This window comes from Podarcis pityusensis (assembly GCF_964106645.2).
Source record: "Podarcis pityusensis genome assembly, chromosome: 14".
Taxonomy (NCBI): domain Eukaryota; kingdom Metazoa; phylum Chordata; class Lepidosauria; order Squamata; family Lacertidae; genus Podarcis; species Podarcis pityusensis.
Genome location: NC_138039.1, coordinates 34,159,363 through 34,185,703, shown reverse-complemented (window position 1 = coordinate 34,185,703; position 26,341 = coordinate 34,159,363). Strand labels below are relative to the sequence as shown.

The 26,341-nt window shown below is 44.2% G+C and overlaps 1 protein-coding gene across 2 annotated transcripts in view; it reads left to right on the top strand.

The window, feature by feature from the left end:
• The first annotated feature begins 22,830 nt into the window (after positions 1–22,830).
• The window catches only part of KLHL25 (kelch like family member 25), a 30,993-nt gene continuing 27,482 nt past the window's right edge, over positions 22,831–26,341 (top strand). For both annotated transcript variants that reach the window (XR_013979225.1, XM_080980399.1), the window contains exon 1: positions 22,831–23,017. The gene's annotated coding sequence lies outside the window, so the exon portion shown is untranslated. The remainder of the gene's footprint in view (positions 23,018–26,341) is intronic.

The window sequence follows — 26,341 nt, the reverse complement described above, 5'->3', positions numbered from 1 at the left end:
ATGGCCCATAAAAGAATATGTAAAAAAGAACACACAATCCCCTTTCTGATGCTGTTAGAATAAAAGCCTAGTTTTATGAACTGAAATGTAATTATGCCTTTGTTTATCGCAAGGATGGGTCCGCCAAGCCACTTTTGAGGAGCGCAACATGTTCTGATAAGTGAGACTCTCGCCTGCCCCATGATCCGCCACCTCCCAGCTAAGCCTGCTGCCTTCAAAAACAGCTTCTAATTAATTTAACCCCAAGCACAGCGCAGGCAAAATTTCCTGCTGGCAATTAACAAGAAAATAAAAGCCGGCATTCAGGCAGGATCAGGGGCTCCCTTCAGAGCCTGATGAGCCTGAAGCATGGGAACTAAACAGGAGTATCAAGGGGGGAACGGATGCCTCTGCTTTTAATTAAGCAACGGAGCACAACTGCTGATAATAAAACGAAACAGAGACCCAAGGAGCCCAAACTGTTGACTGTCTCAGCAGCCAGACATTGAAAGTGTGAGAGAACAAGGGTTGGGGGGCGTCAACAAAAGAGGAAAGGAAACGCAATGTCAAAAATAAGGTCAGGAGAGGACCCAGGTGTGCATAAAATTTGCACATGCTAATTTATCTGGGCCGATGAAAACTCTGGGCCCCTCCAGGCTGACCTTTCCTTGCGGGTGTATTCTGTAACATGTCACTGATGCAGCCATCGTGGTGGATTTATACTGGACCGTCCACACATAATTTCATTTCATTTGTTGTTCTGTGGTGTTTCCCCAGGCCACATTCACAACATACCGTATTTTTCCATGTAAAAGACTATATTTCCCCCCAAATTTTCTAAGTTTAAAATTGGGGGTCGTCTTACGCACGGAATGTTGCAATTATTTATTTCTTAGTTTTGGGGTCAAAAAAATAGGGGTCGTCTTATACATGGAGGCGTCATATACACGGAACAATACGGTTCATTTGAAGCACTATGATACTACTTCAAACAGTCATGCCTTCCCCCGGCTAAGAATTCTGAGATTCTGTAGTCTGTTTGTTAAGGCCTGAGAGTTGTTAGGAGACCCTTATTCCCCTCACAGAGCTACACCCTTGTGCAAATTAATTGAAACCAACAATGAATTTAGCAGTTTATTGTACAAAACTCACATATACATGTACAAAACTCACATATACGTACATTAGTAACGGGTATGATCTCTGCTATTTTTAAGCAGCATTTGAACACGGTTTGGCATGGAGCCTACTAGTTTTGAACAGTCATTGTTGGTTTTCGGATCCCTGTACCACACTTGAATCAACACCTGAATGAGCTTCTCCATAGTCATACAGTCTACAGCACGGTGGTGACTTTTGCATATAGCCCACAAATTCTCAATGGGATTTACGTCCGGGGAATTCCCTGGCCAATCAAGTACCTGTATTTGCTTCTCTGTCATGAATTTCTTCACCACTTTCGATGTGCGACAGGGGGATAGGTCCTACTGCAATACCCCAGTGCAGTTAGGATATCTCTTTTCCAGCTCTGGAATAACTCTCTTTCGTAGAACCTCAACATATTGTGGCAAGCTCATCATTCCTTCTATTGGCTGCACCATTCCAACACCATAATAACTGAAGCATCCCCAAAACATCTTCTTTTGTGGGTGCTGGACAGACTGATCGATGTGGCAATCACGAAGCTTCTCTCCCTGTGACCTTCAACATGCTGACTTTGTTTCAGTTAATTTGTGCAAGGATGTACAATTCTCAGAGATGTTTAACAGTCAGTCTAGTCTTCTCGTGGAACTTTGGGAATTGTAGCTCTGTGAAGAACTTTTGAAAAAATGTTTCTATGCGGCACATAAAAGTTAGCAGGAGTTGGCGCCAAACAGATAACTCTGAGGATGGAATTCCTTAGTGGAGGTGCTACCACTGAGAAGACTCTGTGTCCAATCATCTCAGAAGGGTAACTATAAGGAAGCAGAGCCACCTCATATTTACTCAGCCTAATACACAAACTGAAACAGAGCCATCCTGCAAATCTCACGCTTCTCGGAGCTTTGCAATGCTGTTCTCTAGCCAAGTAATGTGTACCAAAATGCATATAACAAGAGGAAGTGTGCATAGAAAATACCGTATTTTTTGCACCATAACACTCACTTTTTTCCTCCTAGAAAGTAAGGGGAAATGTCTGTGCGTGTTATGGAGCGAATGCCTGCGAGTGGCGGGGGGGATCTGCTGCAGTCGTGAGCAGAGGATCCATGGTTCCCCTTCCTTCCCTCCTCTGTGGTTACAATACATGGATCCACATGGATCCTCAGGATTTTTGCAATGGGCTACTTCAAACTCACTGTCAGATCACATGTCTGTGGCCACAGCATGAACCACAAAAATCATATATCCACTATTTCGTTTAGAATATTTTTTTCTTGTTTTCCTCTTTCGGACTTCCGGGGTGGCGCCATCGGCAATGGCGGACTCCCTCTGAACTGGAGGGTCTAGCTCCGCGCGAAACGGGTCTTTTCCGCTACGGCGAAGCGGGAACCCTTTTAAAAATCACAGGCAGATGAAGCCTGTGACCATGGGACTCGGCGGGCACCCTTAGCGCCCCCCCAACCCGCAAAGGAACCCACTAACGGGCTCCGAAGCAAAGAGGGGAAGCGGCACGGTGCTGTGAGTCAACTGCTATTTCCGTGGAGCGAAGCCGCATAGCCGTTGCCGGAGAGCGCTGCCTTTTTCCTGGGACAATTTGGCTTCTAAAATAAGCACCTGTGAGTACTTAAACTTTGAACAAATTGGACTTTAAATAAGGATTTGCGAGCAGAAAGGAATTGGATTTAAAAATTTACTTCAATTTGGTACTGAAACGGGAAGGTCTAAACAGGAAGTCAGCCTTCCGTTTCTTTGTAGAAAGAACAAAGCAAAGACAACGTAAACTAGAGCTTAGAAAATCGCTTCTAAAGGATCAGCTTTCATCATTTAAAATCCTCGAACCCCCCTTCGGCAGCAGGAGAAGAAGGGGGATCTTTTCCGGACTGTTTAAACCTGCAGAAGTGAGTTTAAAGTAAAGTAACTTTCCACCGTCCTGATCCTGGAGCGGGGTGTCAGGACTGACATTTGAAGCTCATTGACCAGAGACAAACAGATAGCTAAAAGAAGAGAAACATAGTGATTCCACTGTTTCCTTTCGCATTTTAAAGGAACAAATATTGACAAAATATCTTAAAAAAGAAACTTTGTTGCAAGAACAACTAGAAGTTTTCCCCCTAGAGGGAGACTGGGAAACTGTAACTAATTCCAGGGAGCTTGCAGCTGCCACAGATTACAATCGTAGGAAAAGGCTTGTGACCTTGTAGGACAATGAATTCAGAAGCTCTGTTGTGTGCTCTCTGTAAAATAAATGCTCTGCTGGAACAGTTAACCAAGAAGACGGATTTGATGACTAATGCGGTCAGAATTTTTGAACAGGCAGTGGGAAACTATACGGAGCCCACCCGGAATTAAATCAGGAGTGTGCCCTGACAGAACAGATGAGAGAAGAGGATGTTGCGGAATCTTGGGCGCCAGAGATGGAGGGAGCTGCGGCCCAGCAGGAACATGAGCTTTTGGATTTGACAAATGAACTTGGAAAAAGCCAGATTAGGAAAGATAAAGTTTGGACTGATTTGGAAATGGGGGGTTGGATAGACCCCCCTATGCAGGGATGTTTGGACTTTCCGAGTCTGGCAATGGGCCGTGAGATGTTTGGAGCTGTGGGGACTCTCAATTTTGGAGGGATTCTGAAATATGACTTTAAATACTACATGGAGTTTAGTCTGGACTATGGAAAAGGGGCTGATTTGTTGAAAAGGGTCAAAAACATTACCAAGCTGGAGTTCCCACGAGTGAATATGAAGAAGAGCTGCGGAAGGGACATGGAAGGGACTTAAGGGCCTCGGATATAACGTTACCAGGTTAATGCGCTAGATTGATGGGATAAAAAGGATTGACAAAACCCAGGACCAGGAGGAAGGGACGCTGGATGAAGATTGGATTGTTTCTATTTCTTTTTTTTTATTACTAGGATTGTTTTATAAAATTGATGACTCTTAGAAAAATGTTGGAACGAAATTACTTGGCTCTAGCAAAAATGTTTAAAGAATTAGGCAAGAATATTATGGTCATGAGAAGTGGGTAAAAATAAGATTTAAGTTTTAAGGTTTTTTATAAGATAAGATGAAAATAGATCAATGTAATGACAGAATATTATGAAATATGGAAAGGATTTGCTGCGATAATTAATAACTGGGATACAAAAAAAGGGAGGAGGAGGAGGTCAAAGAAAGAAGGTAATGAAAGTTGAAGATTTGAGAATGTTGGTTTTATTTTTGTATGTTTGTGGTGTATTTTTGTTTTTTGAATTTGTATTGTTGGATGTGGTTTGCTTTCTTTTTCTCTTTTCTGTTTTTTCTTTTTTCTTTCTCTGCTTTGTCTTTTTCTGTAATTTTAAAAATTTTCAATAAATATCATTTTAAAAAAATAAAAAAAAAATAAAAAAGAATATTTTTTTTCTTGTTTTCCTCTAAAAACTACGTGCGTGTTATGGTCTGGTGCGTGTTATAGAGCGAAAAATACGGTACTTATATTAGTGAAAATAACAATCAAAAATGCACCATACTTGGAGAAACTGCTTTGCAAAGATGTGTATATTAGGGGAATCACACATAAAAATCCAGGCACTCCTGGAGGAAACTGATTTTCTAGATCCATTTCAATCAGGGTTTAGGCTCGGTTTTGCCACAGAGATCGCTTTTGTTATCCTGTATGGTGTCCCTATTAATGCTCCTTGACCTCTCAGCAACCATGGTATCCTTCTGGAGTGGTTATCCAAGTTGGGGTGAGTGGCACCGCTTTGTGGTGGTTCTGTTCCTACTTGGATGGTCATTTCCAGAGAGTGATGCTTGGAGAGTGTTCTTTGGCCCCATGGAGCACTGTGGGGTTCCTTGGAGTCCGATTTTCTCCCCTGTGCTGTTTGACATCTACATGAAACCACTGAGTGGGGTCATACCGAGTCTTGGAGTATGTTGTCAGCAATATGCTGATGACACACAGCTCTCGTTCTCCTTTTCATCTGCAGGTGTGGCGGTGGAAGTGCTGGACCATTGTCTTCCCTCAGTAATGGACTAGATGAGAGCCAACAAATTGAAGCTCAATCCAGATAAGACTGGGGCACTGTTAGTAGGTAATTCCCCAGACCAGATGGATGAGAGATTGCCTACTCTTGATGGGAGTACACTCCCTCTGAAGGAGTGGGTACATAGCTTGGGAGTACTCCTAGATCCTTTGCTGTCGCTTGACGCTCTGTTGGCCTCAATGGCATGGAGTGTCAGCATCGCCCTTGAGCCAGTGCCACCAACTGGACTCATCCACTTCAGCCCTGACTGGGCCAGGCGAGCTGGGGTAGCACTTCCAGAGACCACCTTCTGCACAGGAACAGGTCAAAGTGCTGTGGACTCACAGCTTAGAGTTGTGAGCACCGGATTCACTCCCACAAGAAGACAGTCGTCGCACAGCAGAGTACAGCAGAGTCTAGCAGAGTATATAAACAACTCGGAGAGCAGCTCTGTAGAATATCTTCTTTATTCTATCTACAACTATTATACAACTATATACAGAGCTAAATAGGTCTGAGCATAAATGAATGCTGCACTGAGTGTCTGCAGCTGCTCTTAGCAGCAACCTTATCTCTACACACGATCTCTAACACTCAGTCTCTCTCTCTTTCTCCGACACTGACTGACTGACTGACTTGGTGCTGGAGCAGAATAAGTAGAGAACAGAACACACCTCCTCCTCTCTGGAGAATCAGCAGACTCCTCAGGAGATTCTTGGATATGGGAGGGGTGAAATCTCCTCATGGAGTGCCTTCCATCAGCTTCGGCTGGTGGCCCAGCTATGCCCCTATCTGGACAGGGATAGCCTAACTTCTGTCATCTATGCTCTGGTAACCTCTAAGCTAGATTACTGCAATGCATTATATGTGGAGTTGCCTCTGAAGATGGTTTAGAAACTTCAGCTGGTGCAGAATTCAGCGACCAGCTTACTCACTGGGGCACAATTATTTGAGCACATAACACCAATCCTGGCCAAAACTGCACTGGTTGTCGATCAGTTTCTGGGCCCAATTCTAAGAATTGATTTGGACCAAGAAAGCTTCAAACAGTTCCTAGGCCTTTGGCTAAGTAAGCAATCTATGGCCTTTTAAACTGGGGCAGGGGGGCGGAATGGCGGAATCTACACATATATAAAAAACACTGTGAAAATGCTTTTTTAAAAAATGTTTTAAAATATATATTGAATTTGCCATTAGCTTACCTTCGTCATCTAGTGCCACATTAGTATAATTCACTTAAAACAGTACATGTGCAGCTGTATAGCTGAGTCCAATGTTGTTTTTGTTTGTTATCACGATATGCATTTTTGTGTTTTTATATTGCAAACTGCCCTGCGATCCTTGGGTAGAGGGTGGTATAGAAAATAAATAAATAAAATAAAATAACAGTGTGTATAATAGGAGAAATTTGCATTAAAATGCTGATGGATTTTCACGAGGACTTTAAAAAAATGCATATGGATATGAAAATGTTAATGAACTGAATGGAGCATTAGAAAAATGGGAAACTGATATAGAAATTGACAAATTTGCTTGCCCCTGCTCAACCCACTCTGCTTGCCAACACTTTGGGATGGCATTTTGCGAAAAGCACTTCCAAAACACACACTCAGGGAAAATCTTGCCAAGTAACACCCTCCATTTTCTGTCCTTATCAGCACCAGTCATCACTGAGTAATAGCTTGGAGTCAGGGCAGCCTGCTCTCATGATTGTATGTGTGGCACTTCTTTGGATAAGTGGTTTTTACATGCGGCAAGGTGTGACATCAATCTAACTCTAATTGCCCCGGCAAGAAACCAGTTGTATTTTTGAAAATGCAGCCATGGCTAAGAGGCAAAGTTATGACTCAGGCAGGACCCGGTTTGAAATCTCACTTGTGCCATGAACTTGCTAGATAGCCTTAGAGCAAGTTACGCTCTCTCTCTCTCAGCCTCAGTTTCCCATCTGCGATATGGGGATATTAATAAGGACTTACCTTACAAGGTTGTCATTAGTTATAAAAACAAGGGAATGGACGTGAAGCACTTTGAAGACTGAGAGCTAACTAGGTGCTTAGATTATCATTCTATCAGGATAACACATAACATGTTGTTTTCTTACACAAATGAGAGAATCAAACATGTGCACCTATGTGTATCATTATATACGAACGCCAGCATTGTGCTCAATTTGTCATGTGTGCATACATGCATCATATAGCCAGCAAGACATCCATCTACAATCAAAACGTGGTAAATCAGTAAGGTCTTTAGAGACTGCTTAAAACTCTAAAGCAATAGACACAAAATTATTGGGCAAAGATGAGGGGCTATCACTGAAAAGGCCCTGCCTTTGTCAAACCGTAACCTGTGGGCAAACCATACAACAGAGCCTCTGAGGCCAATCTCAGGTTATATAAAGGACCACCAGGCAGCTGCTTTTAAATGATATGAAAGGGCAGCAAACTGTTAGTGATTTCATTGATAAGTATGGTATTGTATTTGTACTGTTGGGCAGAGAAGCCCTGGTGGGGTTTTCTGCCTCAGGTGGCAATGTAACTTGGCCAGCCTTAGATGCAGCTTAATTTGGGGAAGGGGTGGACACAGATCACTATCCTACCCAAGGAAGCAGAATGGTGCCATCTGAGAAGCAAGCCATGCCCAAGACATTTTGCTGCCTGAGGCAACATTCCATGTGGAGAAGCTGACTGGAGAGGCAGCTGAACCTTACTTCTCCAGCATACCTGAGGCCAGCAGTCTAGTTTAGAGGCTGGATAGCAGGCCTGGGAAATACATCGCTCTGGGAAATAGCTGGGGGGACAACTATTTCTGCCTTTCAGATATGCCACCAAAAGCGCAGTGGAGTCTGGTCCATTAGGACAAATGGAGCACTGCCCCCAGAACCTCATCCTTCCCTCAGTCAGCCCCCACCCACCTGCCCTCTTTCTTACAACCAGTCCAGGAGGTGGCATTGCATGTCAGCTTCCTTCCCCTTGGTCTCAGTGTTGTGCCTTGTAGAACTCATCAGAGAGGAGGATGGGGAAAGAATCAGAATTAGTTGGCTCCATCTGCCATTGGCTCTGGCACCACCTACTGTTGAGCTCCCTGCTTTCCACCCTACCAGTCCTTGTGGGAACCAGCCACCACTGCTGAGGAAATTGCCTCACTCAGCCTAATGATAGTCCGAATCTTCTTGGGAGTGGCTCTCTCAAGATGGCATTAGCTGCCTCCCTGGCATGATGTTCACACACTATTTCATCCGCCTTGAACTGTTTGTTGTCAAACGCACATTTAATTCATCCATTAAAATGCGTATGGTGGATTTACTGCTTTAATTGGGTTGTTAGCCCTAGAGAGAATTATCTCCTTCCAGTTGCACTCCTGAGGGAAGACAGGCTGTGTGCTGGACGCTGAGGGATTTGGGGGAGAAAAACAGCAGCATCATAGATTCCCAGCTATCAAGTTCAGAGACCAAAGTGCCACGTCTCACAACCCTTCATCCAGACACCATTGTTACCTTGCCCTGACCAAATCTGAAGCATGAGGGGGACAATTTGTCACATAAAGAGGCTGCCCTCTTGCTGTGTTCGGAGAGACAGTTTTCACCTTATGAAGTCTCCTGACACGCACCCCATTTGGGACAGTGTCTGGCCCATTTTCTCCCTGTCTGACAGTCGCACATCAGCGACAGTTCCCATTCGAGGAAGCAGACACCCTAATTGACTCATGAAAAAAGAGAATGGAGGGGGGAAGGAGGGAGGGAAGTGGAGGTCCTCAACCAAAATAAAGCACCCTGAAGCCTTCCATCAGTAAACTTGTTGCCATAGGAACGGCTGGGCATTCTTGCTCATCCACAAGCACAGAGCTACAACGACACCTACAGATCAGTCACAATACAGCAAAAGCTTCACAGGGCTTTGTTTTTTTCATGGCTAAATGACTTGGAAGCAGAATTGGAGATGTGATACCTTAGCATTCCCCCGAGGAGGGATGGAGAACGTCCAACCCAAATGTGGCCTCCCAGACCTCTCTATCTGGCCCTGTGGACTCTGCCCCTAGGCTGCATCTCCTCAGCCACGCCCCTCACCAGTACCTTCCTGAAGTGCTTTTGCCTGGCTGGAATGTGTCCTTGACCTCCAGCCTTGCCTTTTGCTTGCCTGGATGGAAAACAGAAATGGACGCATGTAGAAATTAGCTTACTGCACAAAGGTAAAATAACATCCATGGCTCCATCCCATTTTTGCCTCTGGCCCCACCCATGTGGACCTCAGAAGATTGCCCAGAAGGGAATGTGGCCCTCAGGCTCAAAAAGGTCCCCACCCTTGCCCTATAGTATGTATGCCAGAGCTTACCATGGGTTAGTGCCAGAATCTGTTTTTAGGGTGCAGGACCACCACTTTTTGCTCTCTTATTCTCCTGCTCTGCTGACTGCTGAGGTGGGATGGAGAGAACAGCTGGCCCACCTCCTTCCATCTACCTTCCTTCTCTCCACACTCACCTGCATGAAATTAGATCAAGGACCATGGGTTATCCAGCCCTGTGGATATTGTGGTGTAGGGGCCTGCTGCTTGATTTTCATTACCAATGCAACATGGACAATTATGCTATAATAAGGAATGAGACTCTTGAGAGTCCCATGGACTGCAAGAAGATCAAACCTATCCATTCTTAAGGAAATCAGCCCTGAGTGCTCACTGGAAGGACAGATCGTGAAGCTGAGGCTCCAATACTTTGGCCACCTCATGAGAAGAGAAGACTCCCTCGAAGAGACCCTGATGTTGGGAAAGATTGAGGGCACCAGGAGAAGGGGACGGCAGAGGACAAGATGGTTGGACGCTGTTCTCGAAGCTACCAGCATTAGTTTGACCAAACTGCGGGAGGCGGTGGAAGACAGGAGTGCCTGGCATGCTCTGGTCCATGGGGTCATGAAGAGTCGGACACAACTAAACGACTAAACAACAACAAGGAATGGGGAAACCTTCTGGCCCCCTGGATGTCATCAGGCTTCAACTCCCATCATCCCTTGCCAACATGGCCATTGGTCAGAGATGGTGGCAGCTGTGATCCAACAACATCTGGAGAGCCACAAGTTTCCCATCCCCATCGTCATAGGTTGAACAATAGGGACCAGACAGCACTGTAACACAAGCCCTGAACTAAGCAAACCCCAGACTTGTTTGCCACAGTGCACTGAAGTGCCACAAGAAGAGATGAAGGATGCCTTGGGAAAAATTGATCACCGTGTTTGGAGTTATATTCACTCTATGCTTTTCAGAGTGAGGAGCTCTAAGGCAGCATTGACCCCTGCTGCCATCCTCTTGAAGGAAGAAGTAAAGATCCAGTGGGATTGCCCAGGGTAGTCCAGTGTCACAGCTAAGGGTGAAGAAGGAATTTGAGTCAGTTCCTGTTTAGAGGCAAATTTACCCAATTTCTACTTTCTGAAACATTACATGGATCAGAACACAACCATCCTTCTAAACTTCCACTTTCCTGAATTTTGCAAAGCAGGTCTCCAGCCAAGTAATTTGTACAAAAGTGCACATGCTAAAGAATGCATTAGAAATGCATATATTAGTGAAAATAACATACCAGATGCATTATATTATGGGAAATTGCTTTGCAAAAGATTCACACTAAAATCCCGATGAATTTTCATTATGTTTTTAATGCAGACTGATATGGAAATGTGGAGATCTGAATTTAAGCTTGGGAAAATGAGAACCTGAGAGAAACAAATCTTGACATATTTATCCGTCCCTAGTTGCAGCTGAGTGCTGCTACTGGGAGAATTTTAGAGGCATCACCATTGCCCAGAAAGCACAGCTCCATCCCTGAGCCCTGGCTAACTCAGCAACAAACAGATTATGGCTGTAAGAGCGTAGATATTTTTCTGTCACAATGTCCAGTCTTTGAAACTCTTGGCCTTCAAGAAATTGACAAAAAAGCATCCAGATATTCATGCAGGCCAATAAAGAACTGAATCCCACTCCTCTACCATCTCTTTCTCTCTCTCTCTCTCTCTCTCTCTCTCTCTCTCTCTATTCTCTAGGGTGCCCTGATGCAACCTAAGCTGGAGCTGACAGGAAGAACCCACAACTATCACAATGGCTTGTGGGTTCATAGCTCATGGTGCCCTTCTCATCTTTAAAATGGGTGCAATAAATTTTGTAAAACTTTTTAAAGGACTGCCGCACATTTGATGTCATGGCAGGCATGCTAAAAAAACTAGATTTTCAATTTGATCAGCACTTAAGTGGAACAGATCCGGATGAGATGATGTCCCATAAATAAGTGCTGAATGAACAACAACTCTGCTTCCACCCATGCAGAACATGTTCACTGCCCACCCAATTGCCCGTACCCTCCTTTGATACCTCTCAGGGGCCCTTCCCTGCTCTCCATTGCAGCACCGTTAATGGATGTGTTCCTTTTGTGTTTAATAACCATTCCTTAAGAAATCAGCGGCTGGGAAGGCAAACAAAGCAGCCAATGTGCAAAGCGTGAGGAGTGGGGCCCATTATCCTCCTGCTCTTGCTGGCTCCCACGCCATGGTCAGCAGAGTGGAAGAGCCTGCACCTTGTAATTAAGTGCAAACCAAGGAGATCAATTAAAGATGTGGGAGAGGGAAAGAAAGGGAAGCATTGTCATAACAATATAAGACCTCTGAACATGAGCATAGCTGAAGCTGAGCAAGGGGAGGAAATGATAGGGTGGCCTGCAAAATTGGTTCTGGGCATAGCAACGCCCTGAATTAGTGGTCTTTGAATTTTCCATGACCTCGCGGCTAGATATAGGGGAGAAGTTTTATTCAGTTTGCATTTAAAGGAAAACCTGCCATATTTGCACTTTCCAAACCAAATTAGAAAAGTTGGGATGGAGTGAAGGAATACATGAAAAAATGTGGTTCCGGAACTGGAATATTAATAGATAATGTGTTAAACGTGCATGGAATAATAAAGGAAACAATAAAAGAATCAATTGAATAATTGACAACAACACAACAAGATGGAAGAATTGAGATTACACATGGGTGGAGGGGAGTAGGGGGGTATAAGGGAATTTATAAAAAATTCTAATATAATATTTCTAATTGCATTGCATTTATATATAGGAAAGGGAAGTCTATAGCAATTAAATATATTTTAATCTAGTCAACTATGTAATAGGCTTATGTTATAAAACTAATATGGATATTGAATTTGATGTTTGTAATTCTTTTTTGGTTTTGGAATAAAGTTTAAAAAAGAAAAAGAAAAAAAACAAATTAGAAAAGTTGTGCCTTCTTCCTAGGGAACCCTGGGGATTGTAGCTCAGGGGTCAGGGCAGAAATAGAGGTCTCTAGTGAGATTTTTTTAGCAGGTGTTGTAGTCAGGCACAGTGAATTAAATGAGCACTATCTTTTTTTTTTTTTTTAATAATTTTTTATTAAGGTTTTAAACAAAGAAAAAGAAAAAACAACACACACAAAAAAACAATACAAAATTTAACAATAAAAACACAAAACATAACAATTAAAAACAAACTCTCTTTTCCATTCCCAATTTTAAATTACTTATTTTCTGGACTTCCTCATACCTCCCTCTTTTGTATTCCAATCTGCATTATTTGTCCAGCAGTTTCTTTTCCACTTTTTTAAACCCAATCTTTAATTTAATAAAATATTAAAATATATAGCTTCAACTTTTTTAAACATAATCCTTGTTCTTAGTGTCATATACCTTTAAATTTTTCCCTTTTATTATCAAATTTCCATTTCTTTAAACATCTTTAATCTTGATCTTTAATCTTAATCTATCCTTAACTTTAACCTGTACAGCTGGAAACCACTTATTTTCAATCCAACATCACTCTAACATTCCTTAATTTTGCAGTGTTTCTGAAGATAGTCTTTGAATTTCTTCCAGTCTTCCTCCATCGACTCTTCTCCCTGGTCACGGATTCTGCCAGTCATTTCCGCCAATTCCATATAGTCCATAAGTTTCATCTGCCATTCCTCCAGCGTGGGAAGTTCTTATGTCTTCCAATACTTTGCAATGAGTATTCTTGCTGCTGTTGTTGCATACATAAAGAAAGTTCTGTCCCTTTTTAACACCATTTGGCCCACTATGCCCAGGAGAAAGGCCTCTGGTTACTTGGGGAAGGTATACTTAAATACCTTTTTTAATTCATTATATATCATTTCCCAGAAAGCCTTAATCTTTGGGCACGTCCACCAAAGGTGAAAAAATGTACCTTCAGTTTCTTTACATTTCCAACATTTGTTATCGGGCAAATGATAGATTTTCGCAAGCTTGACTGGGGTTATGTACCACCTGTATATCATTTTCATAATATTCTCTCTTAAGGCATTACATGCCGTAAATTTCATACCAGTGGTCCATAACTGTTCCCAGTCAGCAAACATAATGTTATGTCCTACGTCCTGTGCCCATTTAATCATAGCCGATTTTACCGTTTCATCTTGAGTATTCCATTTCAGCAGCAAGTTATACATTCTTGACAGATTCTTAGTATTGGGTTCTAACAATTCTGTTTCTAATTTTGATTTTTCCACCTGGAAGCCAATTTTCCTGTCTAATTTAAATGCCTCCATTATTTGATAATAATGAAGCCAGTCTCGCACTTTGTTTTTTAGTTTAAATGAGCACTATCCCACCACGCTGTCCTGAGAAAAAGCCCAGTCTCCAGGCTTCTCACTCCATTCCTTTATACTAGATAAATCCTGCTGCAGGCCTGTGCTTAGAGCCCTGCCACAAACTGTATGTAATCCCCTTAAAAAAAAAAAAAAATGTACATTACAAACACCTATGTGTGACCTGAATCAGTAGTTGAGATTCAGACATCACAGCACCCATACCAAGCTACAGTTCTCCTTCCCTGTCTTCCTTTGAACTAGATAAACCCTGATGCAGGCCTGTGCTCAGATCTTTGCCAGGGACTGTATAGAACCCTGATTTTTAAAAAAACTGTTACATCACAAACATCTTTGTGTAACCTAAATCAGCAGTTGTGAGTCAGATATCACAGCAACCACACCAGACTACCAGTCCTTGTATTTGTGGCGGAAATAATGACAGCTGAAAATTATATTAGTTCTATATAACTTTTTATCCACCCCGCCTTTCTACTTCTCCCTGTCTTTTCTATTTCTCCCTTGTGATGAGAGGGGAAGTCACATGTTGTGGTGTTATTGGTGTAACCCACCTTACATCAGCTGATAACCAGCTGTGGGTTCTGATCCACCAACTGAAGACCAGTGTCATAGGAACACAAGAAGACGCCTTATAGCATGTCAAACCATTGGTCTATCTTGCACCATATTGTCTGCACTGACTGGCAGCAGCTATCCAGGCTTTCAGACAGGCCTCTCTTCCAATCCTACCAGGAAATGTCAAGGATTGAACCATATACAGTGGTACCTCTGGATACGCACACCTCTGGTTGCGTATCCTTCAAGATGCGAACACGGCAAACCCGGAAGTATTTTTCCAGGTTTCGCCGCACACGCATGCGCAGAAGTGCTCTAGGCACCACGCGCATGTGCAGAAGCGGCACCTCCAGTTGCAAATTCCTTGGGATCTGACTGGAGTTCTGAAATGGATCCCTTATGCAACAGGAGGTACCACTGTATCCAGAATTTCCCAGACATATCCGGAATACCGCAGTTGGAAGCAGTGTCTAGGCAGAAATCATCCAGGAAAATCCGGACGTATGGCAAACCATGTTGGTAGTGTTGGTTTTGCTGATTTTCTTTAAAAATAGCTCCGAAACTTCATTTTTGGGGCAAATAACTTTGGGCAAAACTTTAAAAAGCTCCACAATTTAGGCCTCTAAAAAGCCCAACTTTTCTGTCCTGATTTTCACAGTTTGAAATATGACAACCCAATCTTTCCATTGGAAGATGCCCTGCACTACTTACCTGGGAGTAAGCCCCATTGAACTCTGGCTTACTTATGGCACGTATGGAATTGCTCTGCAAGGCTGAGTAACATTGGAGCAACTTACATTACGATGTTCTGCTCCCAAGATTGGTGAGGTTTTGTTTTATTAATGTTCCAGAGTGTTTGTTTGCGCATTTGCATTTGTAAAGCTGCCTTTTGTTTCAGCCTACGCCTTTGAAGAAACAGAAAGCTCTTACATCTTAATATGAAATCAAGTTTTCCTCCTAATGTCTATTGCTTCCCTCTAAGTGTGCTTCCAATCATAGCCACAGTGGAAGCAGCAAAGTAATGACAAAGTAATTGCATCAGGCACCAGTTACCCAGAAAAAAAGTTGTGTTCCCAAGCATACCTGCAGCTTAGAGAATCCAGTGTGAAATAGCCTCTAAATTGTGAGTTTCAGACTAGGATTTTTTCCCCTTCACTAGAGGGCTCTCTCCAGTAAATAAGAATTCCTTCATCATGTAGCAAAAGGGAAATCCCCCTAAAGGTATGAGCTGCAGAAGTACACAAATAAATTCATCAAGGTAAGAGTTGCCAGCAGTCCACCCTGACTGGTTCTTTTGATTTAGGGCCAGCTGACAGAAAAGCAAGATGCAATAAATAGATTTTTCCTCCACAGCCTTTAAAAAAAAACAGCAACATAAAATCTGATCACATAAGATCAAGGTGGCAACTATCCTCTGGCTCTCCAGATATTGTCAGGCAGCACTTTTCATCTTCCTTGATGATTAGCCATGCTGGCCAGAGTTGGGGTCTTAACAACACCTGGAAGGTGTTAGCTACCCCTGGTCTTAGAATCTCACTACTTCCACTCCCTTACCACACATGCCTACTTCTGTTGCCCATGAAAATGGCAGGAAATAACTGTATGTTGGCATACTGCCCCTTTCATCACTTAAGTCCCATGATGTTCTGGGTTAAGGGGGCTGCAAACAGATTACCGTATTTTTCGCTCTATAACACGCAGATTTTTTCTCCTGAAAAGGAAGGGGAAATGTCTGTGCGTGTTATGGAGCGAATGTGTGGTCCCTGGAGCCGAAAAATCAGACAAAAATCAAATCGGGCTTCACGATTGCTGAAACGGAACAAAGAGCAGGGAAAGCCCCTCCCCTCCAGGCAAGCAGAGGGGAAAAGAGGAAGCAGCTGCTTTCCTGCATTCTGCCTCAGGGTCTTACTGCCCACCCGCTCTGTTTCGTTGCTGTGTTTGCTGAAACGGAACAAAGAGCAGGGAAAGCCCCTCCCCTCCAGGCAAGCAGAGGGGAAAAGAGGAAGTGGTTGCTTTCCTGCATTCTGCCTCAGGGTCTTACCGCCCACCCGCTCTGTTTCGTTGCTGTGTTTGCTGAAACGGAACAAAGAGCAGGGAAAGCCCCTCCCCTCCAGGCAAGCAGAGGGGAAAGCAGAGTGTCTGCTTTCCTCTCTGTGCTTCGGAGGGAACAATGTTTGTGAAGGGAAGAGAGATTACAGGTTCAGCTTAAAATTCTGATTTGACTTCCTGCTTTTTGTTTTTGGGGACACACAGCATTCAAATATGCTTTCTTCAATTTAAAAGAATGAAATCCTTAAACAGTGTTTTGCCTGTAAATTCATGCGATCTGGAAGATTACAGTGTCTGTACCTCTTAAGGGATGGCAAAGCTTAGGTTTCGCTGCTAAATAGTTCTTAATGCAGTTAAAATGCTTTCTTCTGTCAAGGCAATTAAAAAAAATAAATATCAGGCAGCCGGAAAACATGCAGATGGGAGAGAGAGAGAGAGAGAGAGAGAGCGCTGGCTGGCTTGTGTGGGTGGGTGGGGGGGAACTTTTGCCTTCCTTTCCTCACGTTATAGCCCTCTCCTGCATTCTTAGCCTTCTGTGTTTTTCCTTCCCTCCCCACTTAAAATGTGGTTACAAAGCATGGATCCACATGGATCCTCAGGATCTTTGCATTGGGTCACCCCAAATTCACCATCAGAGCACACAGCATGTCCATGGCTACAGCCTGCCCCCCCCAAAATCACGCACCCACTGTTGCCTGGGGCTGCAATGGTGCAAAAACGTGGTTACAAAGCATGGATCCACATGGATCCTCAGGATCTTTGCATTGGGTCAGCCAAAATTCACCATCAGAGCACATAGCATGTCCATGGCTACAGCCTGCCCCCCCAAAATCACGCACCCACTGTTGCCTGGGGCTGCAATGGTGCAAAAACGTGGTTACAAAGCATGGATCCACAGGGATTCTCAGGATTTTTGCATTGGGTCACCCCAAATTCACCATCAGATCACATGTCTGTGGCCACAGCATGAAGCACAAAAATGATACGTCCACTGTTTCATTCAGAATATTTTTTCCCTTGTTTTCCTCCTCTAAAAACGATGTGCGTGTTATGGTCAGGTGCGTGTTATAGAGCGAAAAATACGGTAAATTTTTTCCCTGGAAGCTAGCAACACAGAAATAAGTGCTAAACTTCCACTGTATTCCACTAGATTTCCAAAAGTGGCTCTTATACCATGCCAAAGCTCAAATAGAATGTTGAAATTAACAGGGAAACATCAGGGAAATGGAATAAAGTGCTGTGTGGATGAAGCCTTAATTTAAGTAATTTATCTGGAACTGATATCAGAAAGGAAGACGTGTCTGTAGAAGAATGGAGGCTGTTTTCCACCGCAGAGGGAATGATTATGCTAAAATATTTCCCTTGGAAGCGGGCTACCCTTTTGCTGCCCCCACCCCAAAGAATAAAATAAACCTCATTTGTGTTGCGTGGGAAGACTGGATGCATTTCAAAGCAATGCAGTTGCTAGTCTTAAGCTATCAGTGTGATTTGGCCCAAACACAATGTCAATCTTTGATTACTTTCAACATCCTCCTTAGAGGCTCTCCCCCATCATATAAACATGGCCATTGTCCCAAAGTCAAGGGGGAACACTCCTTGTGAATGCCTAATTAGTTCCCCATTAGCAGCTCTTACAGAGAGCAGATGCAGATTTCCATCTCCAGTGCCATCTGTTGTGCCTTCTCAGTCATTTTGCATGTGAAAGTGTGCTCCTGGTTCTATATTTAATGGCAATGTGCTTGCAGCCATGGAGGCGGAGGAGAAATGCCATTTAAAGTTGGCAACTCAGTGCTTTGTTGTGTCTGCCTTTGTCCTGAGGTGGTGAGGCAGTGGGGTGGAGCTGTCCTCTCAACAACAGCATCACTGCCAGTAACCTGGACAGTGCAGGGGCAAGGCAGCAAGGTCAAGGCTGGGGAGGCCCATTGTTCCAGTACAGTGGTACCTCGGGTTAAGTACTTAATTCGTTCCAGAGGTCTGCTCTTAACCTGAAACTGTTCTTAACCTGAAGCACCACTTTAGCTAATGGGGCCTCCTGCTGCCGCCGCACCGCTGGAGCACAATTTCTGTACTCATCCTGAAGCATAGTTCTTAACCTGAGGTACTATTTCTGGGTTAGTGGAGTCTGTAACCTGAAGTGTATGTAACCTGAAGCGTATGTAACCCGAGGTACCACTGTATTTGAATGCTTACAGGATGATGTTATGAGTTGAAGGGAGGGCAGATCCACTTAAACTGTTGAATTTAGTAAATGTTAGTATTTAGCTAATATCTGGAGTATTAAGAGAAGATGCCAGGTGTAGTGTAAAAATACAGGCTATACCAGTTTCCCTGTTCAGGAGATTGCCTGATAGAAGTGCCATTAAGAAACAAAGAGAGCAGAGTAATGGGCCATTAAGAATGACTGACAAAGCAAATATTGTTGCTCCCCCTGCCCTGAGTAATGGACAGAGACAAAAGTGTTGGGAGGGGCAGGTTGCCAAGGGTACAAGGGGCATGATGTCACCACAGGGGGAAAGTGCCTTTCTGCATGTGGTTTTTGGAAAGAGTGAGAAGGGAGTGCGAGGCAGAACTCCATGCGGGCTGCCTGGGAGAGGCTGTACCCAGAGACTGGGGAGCTGGCTTCTGCTCTGGACCCGAGCTTGCTGAAGCTATGGGAGAAGAAACAAGAGACAAACTTGAGGTGTACTGTTCTGCATTCCCTCCACCGAGGCCAAGATGCATATATATGTAAATAAAACCATATATCTTAAAGACACTACGGTCTCCGCTGTGCCTCGTTTTTCTAAAGAAGACCCCTGGAATCTCTCACCATTCGGCAGAGATTGGAGTGGCCCGTAACAATATGCAAGTCAAGGGCCTGGATGCCTTTTTGATATCTACTCTCTTTGATGACATCCTGAACAGATTTCATGACAACCCCATCTTGGTGTTCTGCTTCCTGGAATGGGCAGAAACAGAAATGCATCTGGGCTACTTCGAAACACAGCCAACGCAGTTTGACATTCTTTAGCAATATCGTGGAAGAGAATTTCACATTCTGAAAGACATCGCCATGACCATGTGACAACATCTGGAGGGTACCAGGTTGAGGAAGGTCAACTTACCTCAATGGAGAACTCAACCAGGACTGACAAGGTTACTGAAGCAGGCAAAAGCAGTCAGGTTGATGCTTCTTCCAAAAATGCTCTAATACAGAAGTGGAGAAGCCAGGGCCCTCCAGATAAAAGAAAGTACTTATTTATGTAAAAAGGTAAAGGGACCCCTGAACATTAGGTCCAGTCGTGGCCAACTCTGGGGTTGCGGCGCTCATCTCGCTTTATTGGCCGAGGGAGCTGGCATACAGCTTCCGGGTCATGTGGCCAGCATGACTAAGCCGCTTCTGGTGAACCAGGGCAGCGCACGGAAATGCCGTTGACCTTCCCACTGGAGAGCTACCTATTTATCTATTTGCACTTTGACGTGCTTTCAAACAGCTAGGTTGGCAGGAGCTGGGACGGAGCAATGGGAGCTCACCCCATCGCGGGGATTCGAACCACCTACCTTCTGATCGGCAAGTCCTAGGCTCTGTGGTTTAACCCACAGCGCCACCCGCGTCCCTTATTTATTTATGTAGTGCATAGTTAACTTATGGAACTCACTCTCACAGGAGGAAGTGATGGCCACCAACTTGGATGGTTTTAAAATAGGTTTAGACAAATTCATGGAGGAGAAGGCTATAAATGGCTACTCAACCTAATGGCTACATGATTTCTCAAGTGATGGAAGCAGTATGCCTCTGAATACCCGTTGCTGGAGGCCACAGGAGGGGAGAATGCTCTTGGGCTCAGGTTCTGCTTGAAGGCTTCTCACAGTCATCTGGTTGGCCACTGTGAGAATGGGATGTTGGACTAGATGAGCCACTGGCTTGATTCAACAGGATCTTTTTAAATTGCTGTGGTTTCCAGCTGCCCCCAGTCCCAGCCAGCCTAGCCAATGGTCTGAGATGATTGGAGATGGAGTCCAGCAATATCTAGAGATCTCCCCCACCTTCTGTAACACATATGGCCACATCATCAGGTGCTCTTGTTGCTGCTCACGATGAGAAGGGATAATTGACATTTCATTTCGCCTAGAAGGAAAACTGACTGGCCCCTAATGCAAGGCAGCTTTTCAAACTGACAAGGCTGCTCCCTTGAGAATTATGCACTCCAAACTCAGTCCTGGGAACAGTTGCAAATAGGCACTCAGGGCAAAATGTCTCATCAGCATCTCCATGCTTCTTAAAATTGCTGTTGGGCAATCTTTTGTCCTAACAGTGCCGCCTGGGGAAGCCATTCGGAGATGGCAAAGAGCAAACAGCTCACGGTTAAGTGAATCTGATGGGCTTTATTACCCTGCGCTGTCTTACTGGTGCAAAAAAGGGGCAGCGATGCTGAAGTCCAAGAGCTGCACCAGGGTGTATCTACTCATCATGGGGCAAGAAAGCCCCTTCGGAGACAAGGCTCTTTTCCGAAAGGTTTGCAGCTATTTCCTTAGTTGGCTTTCTCTGCAGACAGCCACTATAAATTTTCCCCTATCCATGGATGTGGATGGCAGGCTGGGTTAGCTAGAGTTTGCTGAGGCAAGGGTTTTGTTTGAGGGGCAGCCCATTGAATCTGCTCTCAGAATTAACAACTGCTGCATTTATGTTCCTCGATGGATCTTTCCTAGACTGGAGCGGTTGGGCAGAAATTATCTGAAAAGGGGAGGGTAGGCAGCTAATTAACACCATCGTATCTGATATTGCTTTTAGCCATATTTATTACCATTATTATTTCATATTTTGCCACGAGCCACCTTGGAAGGATTTGTAACCTGAAAGGTGAGGTATAAAAATAAACTCCGTCTAATGCTGAAATTGCCACTGGCTCGGAGTTTGAACTTCTGGCGATGCTAGTAACAGCCCCGAGACCTCCGGGTATAGGGTGGTGTATGAGTTGAATAAATAATAATAATAATAAGAGAAGGCGAGGACCCTAACAATGACATGTCTAGCAACTTATTCTGACAAAATTGTAGTAAGGCGCCCACAGAATAAGGGGACGCGGGTGGCCCTGTGGGTTAAACCACAGAGCCTAGGGCTTGTCGATTGGAAGGTCAGCGGTTCGAATCCCCGCAATGGGGTGAGCTCCCGTTGCTCGGTCCCTGCTCCTGCCAACCTAGCGGTTCGAAAGCACGTCAAACTGCAAGTAGATAAATAGGTACTGCTCCAGCGGGAAGGTAAACGGCATTTCCGTGCGCTGCTCTGGTTCGCCAGAAGCGGCTTAGTCATGCTGGCCACATGACCCGGAAGCTGTACGCCGGCTCCCTCGGCCAATAAAGCAAGATTAGCGCCACAACCCCAGAGTCGACCACGACTGGACCTAATAGTCAGGGGTCCCTTTACCTTTTTTACCCACAGAAATAGAGTGGAAATAGAAGCACTGCAATCTACCAGGGACAAGTGCCAGAAAAATAGGGATTTTTGCCAAGGGCAAAACAAGGATTGTCAGGATATATGACAGTCTGTCAGAGAGACAGTGTAGTATAGTGGCTAGAGCACTGGACTAGGACCTGGGAGACCAGGGTTCAAATCCTCACTCAGCCATGAAGCACACACTGAATGACATTGGACTGGGGCTGTCTCTCAGCCTAGCCTATATAGTCTAGCCAACTATTTAGAATATTGATTTGTGTTTTAACCTGTTTTTAGTTTATGGTTGATTTTAATTTTTGAATGCTTAAAATTTTTGTTCGTAATATTTTTTATCTGTAACTTTATTAGTTTAACTTGTGTGTGTGTGTGTGTTTAAAAAAAACAATCAAGCAGTGTATTAATTTTATGACATAAATAATAAAATAACCTACCGCACAGTGTTGTTTTGAGGATGAATTGAGTGTGCATACCACATTCAGCTCTTCCGAAGCAAGACAGGATGTAAATAAACAAATAAATAAAACGTGAGGAGTGGGAAACAGAAGGAAGGGATGAAAAGAGAAAAAAGACAAGTGTAATAAGAGACTGATGCAAGTCGATGCAGTTTCCTAAGTTTAGGGGTTGTTTTGATTGCAGATGGGCACAAATTGACTAAAACTGTTGAATTATGCAATAAAAAACACGCAATTAAAACCTGCTTTTTCAAGGGGATGTTGCTATTTAAATCCCCCGTCTCAAGATAGAAGCCCCTATTTATGTTACCCTCTAACCAGCATTGATAATATTTTATTCTAATTTAGAGGCGCCTGTACCTTTAATAAAAACAACAACAACCAGCCTGTACTGTACTGCACTCCTTTCTTTCCCCCCGCCCCTTTGGAGACTTTCAGACCAATCCTACAGCTCCACCCAAGAATCTTTTCCGCGCCATCTGATTGGTGAATCAAAGCGCTGAGCCGCTCGCCTTTTCTCTCCCAAGAGACGCATCGATTGGCGCGGCCGGGTCACTCGTCACAATGCTCCCTCTTCTGATTGGCTGCCTTGCACGTAGGCTGCAACCTCCACCTCCTGTTTGGGGAAACGAGTTACTTTGATCACCCCCCCTCCCTATTACATTGTATCATGTGAATGAGTTACTTTTAAGTGGCGGGGGAGAGGGCATGAGTGCTAATCAGCGGAGGAATCTACTGTGATCTGCGAAGGGAACCATCATCCTGGAGAGATCTTGAAGGTGAGTACTGTACTTTTGATAGGCGCTCTTTTATGAAGCATCCTTCTTGGGGGCGAAGAGGCGTCACACCGGAGGGAAGAGTCGGTACTGGAGAAGTTAACATACAGAGCGCTGATCTGGATGCAAACGAGATCCAAGTGGGGGCACTGCTGTTACCTCTGAGCAGGTTGCTTTTGAGCCCAGCCTGGACAATCCAGCTCCGACGAGCCCGCGCGAGAGGTCAGGGGTTCGGAGAGAGGGCTCTGCTAGTTGCTGCCTGCCAGGGTTTTGCGAGCAGGGTTTAAGCAATTTGCAAATAATGCTGGAAATAACCAGAAAGGCAGGGAGGGCGAGAAAGAGAGAGAGCGCGCGTTCAGGAGGTGCAAAAACCCTGACTTTGAAAAAACAACCCGCAACGCGTCCAAAATCAGTATCGCTGTCTGAGTTTCAAAACTAGAGGTGGGTTCTATTCTCACCCCCATCCCGATTATTTTATCTTTTGATGCAAAACCTTTTGGCCTGCAAACATATTTTTTTTAAATTCATGCTAGCTTAAAAACATTGACATCTTTTTAATATATAGTCATGGTGTTGGAAGGGAAACGCTTTCTTGCGGATTCTGGTTAAAAACATGAACTCCTTTGTTTACTACATAGTTATATGATGGCATATGAGGTTAGGATAATACCAGGACAAGCCTAGGGTTCGCCGTATGGGATCTGAGCTTTTTTTGTTTGTTTGTTTTTTGGTTGTTGAATTAACACCCATCTTTTTTCTTGAGCTGGTTGTTTTAAAATATACTCCGAAAGTCAATGTGGGGTTATTGTGGACGGATGCGTGCTCTATATGAGTGTCTTTTAATGTGTGTCTGTGGTTTTGAGAGAAGGGAGAACAGCTTTTAGAAGGTGATGTGCACTGCAATATAATTATTTCCAGAACCCTTTCCTGCTCTCTTGAGTGCATTTGAACGCCCAGGGAGACCTTAATTAGGGTCACGGATTGCTGCTTCCCTACATTAAATACCTAGCTTCCCTGCTGATGCTGGTATATGACACTCTGGAATGATGTCGTCTTTGTCTGCTGAGCTAAGACACAGCTTTAAAATCCACGATCACCATTCTTTTTTGTTGTCCAAATTCTTCTGAGATAATATATATATATATAAAACACACACATGCATGGAGGTGGGGGAGAAAAGAATATATTGTGTGACCTATATCAGATGATTATATGTGTGAGACTAAGAGACTGCAGGAAGCTTAGCTACTGTAACTGGATGTGTTTGTTCATTAATTGCATATAGCTAGAAATACACTGAAAGTGATATTTGGGTCACAGGGTGCTGTTTACTGCAAAAAAGCCCCCATTTCCTGCAGTACTTAGCCAAGCCGTTTATAATCTTATTCAGCAGCAAACAATGGATCTTGCTTTGGAGGGCATGCATGCTAGTAAAAAAAGAATGATTGTCTGGAAAGTGACAAACAGAGAACCTTTGTGTGTGTGTCGTGTGCCACTGTATGCAGAAGCACCTGATTCAGGCTAAGTTGAATTGCTTGCTATTTAGGCTATGTTGTTGTTGTTGTTGTTGAGTTGTTTAGTCGTGTCCGACTCTTCGTGACCCCATGGACCAGAGCATGCCAGGCACTTCTGTCTTCCACTGCCTCCTGCAGTTTGGTCAAATATTTAGGCTATGGTTGTTGGTTTTTTTTACATACTTCTTCCCTCACATCAGGAATTTTCCTTTATCCCTGCTATCTTGATTTATTTTCCAACAGTACATTTTCCAATATAGTTTTTTTAATGTTAATGAACGTGACTAACTTAGGCCTGAAATTTCACTGGTGAATGCCGGCCCATCCATGAGGCAGACGGAGGCCGCTGCCTCAGGCAGCTGAATCCAAAGGGCACTTGGGTGGGCAGGCACCCCTTGATGCCTCTGCAAGAGAAGGGAGGAGAAGAGAGGCTGTGGTGGCTTTGGGGTCCACTGAGATCTCACAAGAGCAAAATCATGCAGAGGCCTCTGCAGGGCTCTTACATTTTTCACTAGTGGATGTTTCAAAACATTATATATTTTTTAAGGATAGCCTTGTGCACAATGCATTGCAGTAATCCCCTCCTGTCTCCAGCACAGTGCTGCAGCTCGTGTTGGGATGGGCCCAGGTTCGGTTTCTGACACACACACCCCAGTTTATAAGAAAGAACCTCTTGCAGAAGAAGTGACAAAGAAAACAAAACAAAAACCACATTTGAAACCTTGGAGAATCATTGCCAGTTAATAACCTACAAGTCTTGCTGGATCTGACCAAAGGCCTATCCTATTTACAGTAGTGTGACAAACACTGGGGCTTGCTGCTTGCAATCCTGGAGGCAGCCTATAAGCAGCGAAGGCTAGTCCTTTAGGGTCAATGGGGCACTGCCCCACCAACCTCAGTCTGCCTCCCTTCCCACTTATCATCAGACTAGGAGATGGCATGAGATGTCAGCTTCCTCCTCCTATTTTTTGTTGTTGTTTAGTTGTTTAGTTGTGTCCAACTTTTCGTGACCCCATGGACCAGAGCATGCCAGGCACTCCTGTCTTCCACTGCCCCCCGCAGTTTGGTCAAACTCATGCTGGTAGCTTCGAGAACACTGTCCAACCATCTCGTCCTCTGTCGTCCCCTTCTCCTTGTGCCCTCAATCTTTTCCAACATCAGTGTCTTTCCCAGGGAGTCTTCTCTTCTCATAAGGTGGCCAAAGTACTGGAGCCTCAGCTTCAGGATCTGTCCTTCCAGTGAGCACACAGGGCTGATTTCCTTCAGAATGGATAGGTTTGATCTTCTTGCAGTCCATGGGACTCTCAAGAGTCTCCTCCAGCACCATAATTCAAAAGCATCAATTCTTTAGCGATCAGCCTTCTTAATGGTCCAGCTCTCACTTCCATACATCACTACTGGGAAAACCATAGCTTTAACCATACGGACCTTTGTCAGCAAGGTGATGTCTCTGCTTTTTAAGATGCTGTCTAGGTGTATCATATTAATATACCACCTTTTCTCCAAGTAGTGCAAGGTGGCATACATGAATCTGTTTCTCCTCATTTTCTCTTCATAACAACCCTGCAAGGTAGGGTTAGGTTGAAAGACTGTGACTGACCCAAGGTCACACTGTTAGTTTCTTGGCTTAGCAGGAATGGTCCCAGGGTGGTTTACAACATTAAAACACAATACAGTGGTACCTCGGGTTACATACGCTTCAGGTTACAGACTCTGCTAACCCAGAAATAGTGCTTCAGGTTAAGAACTTTGCTTCAGGATAAGAACAGAAATCGTGCTCCAGTGGCGTGGTGGCAGCAGGAGGCCCCATTGG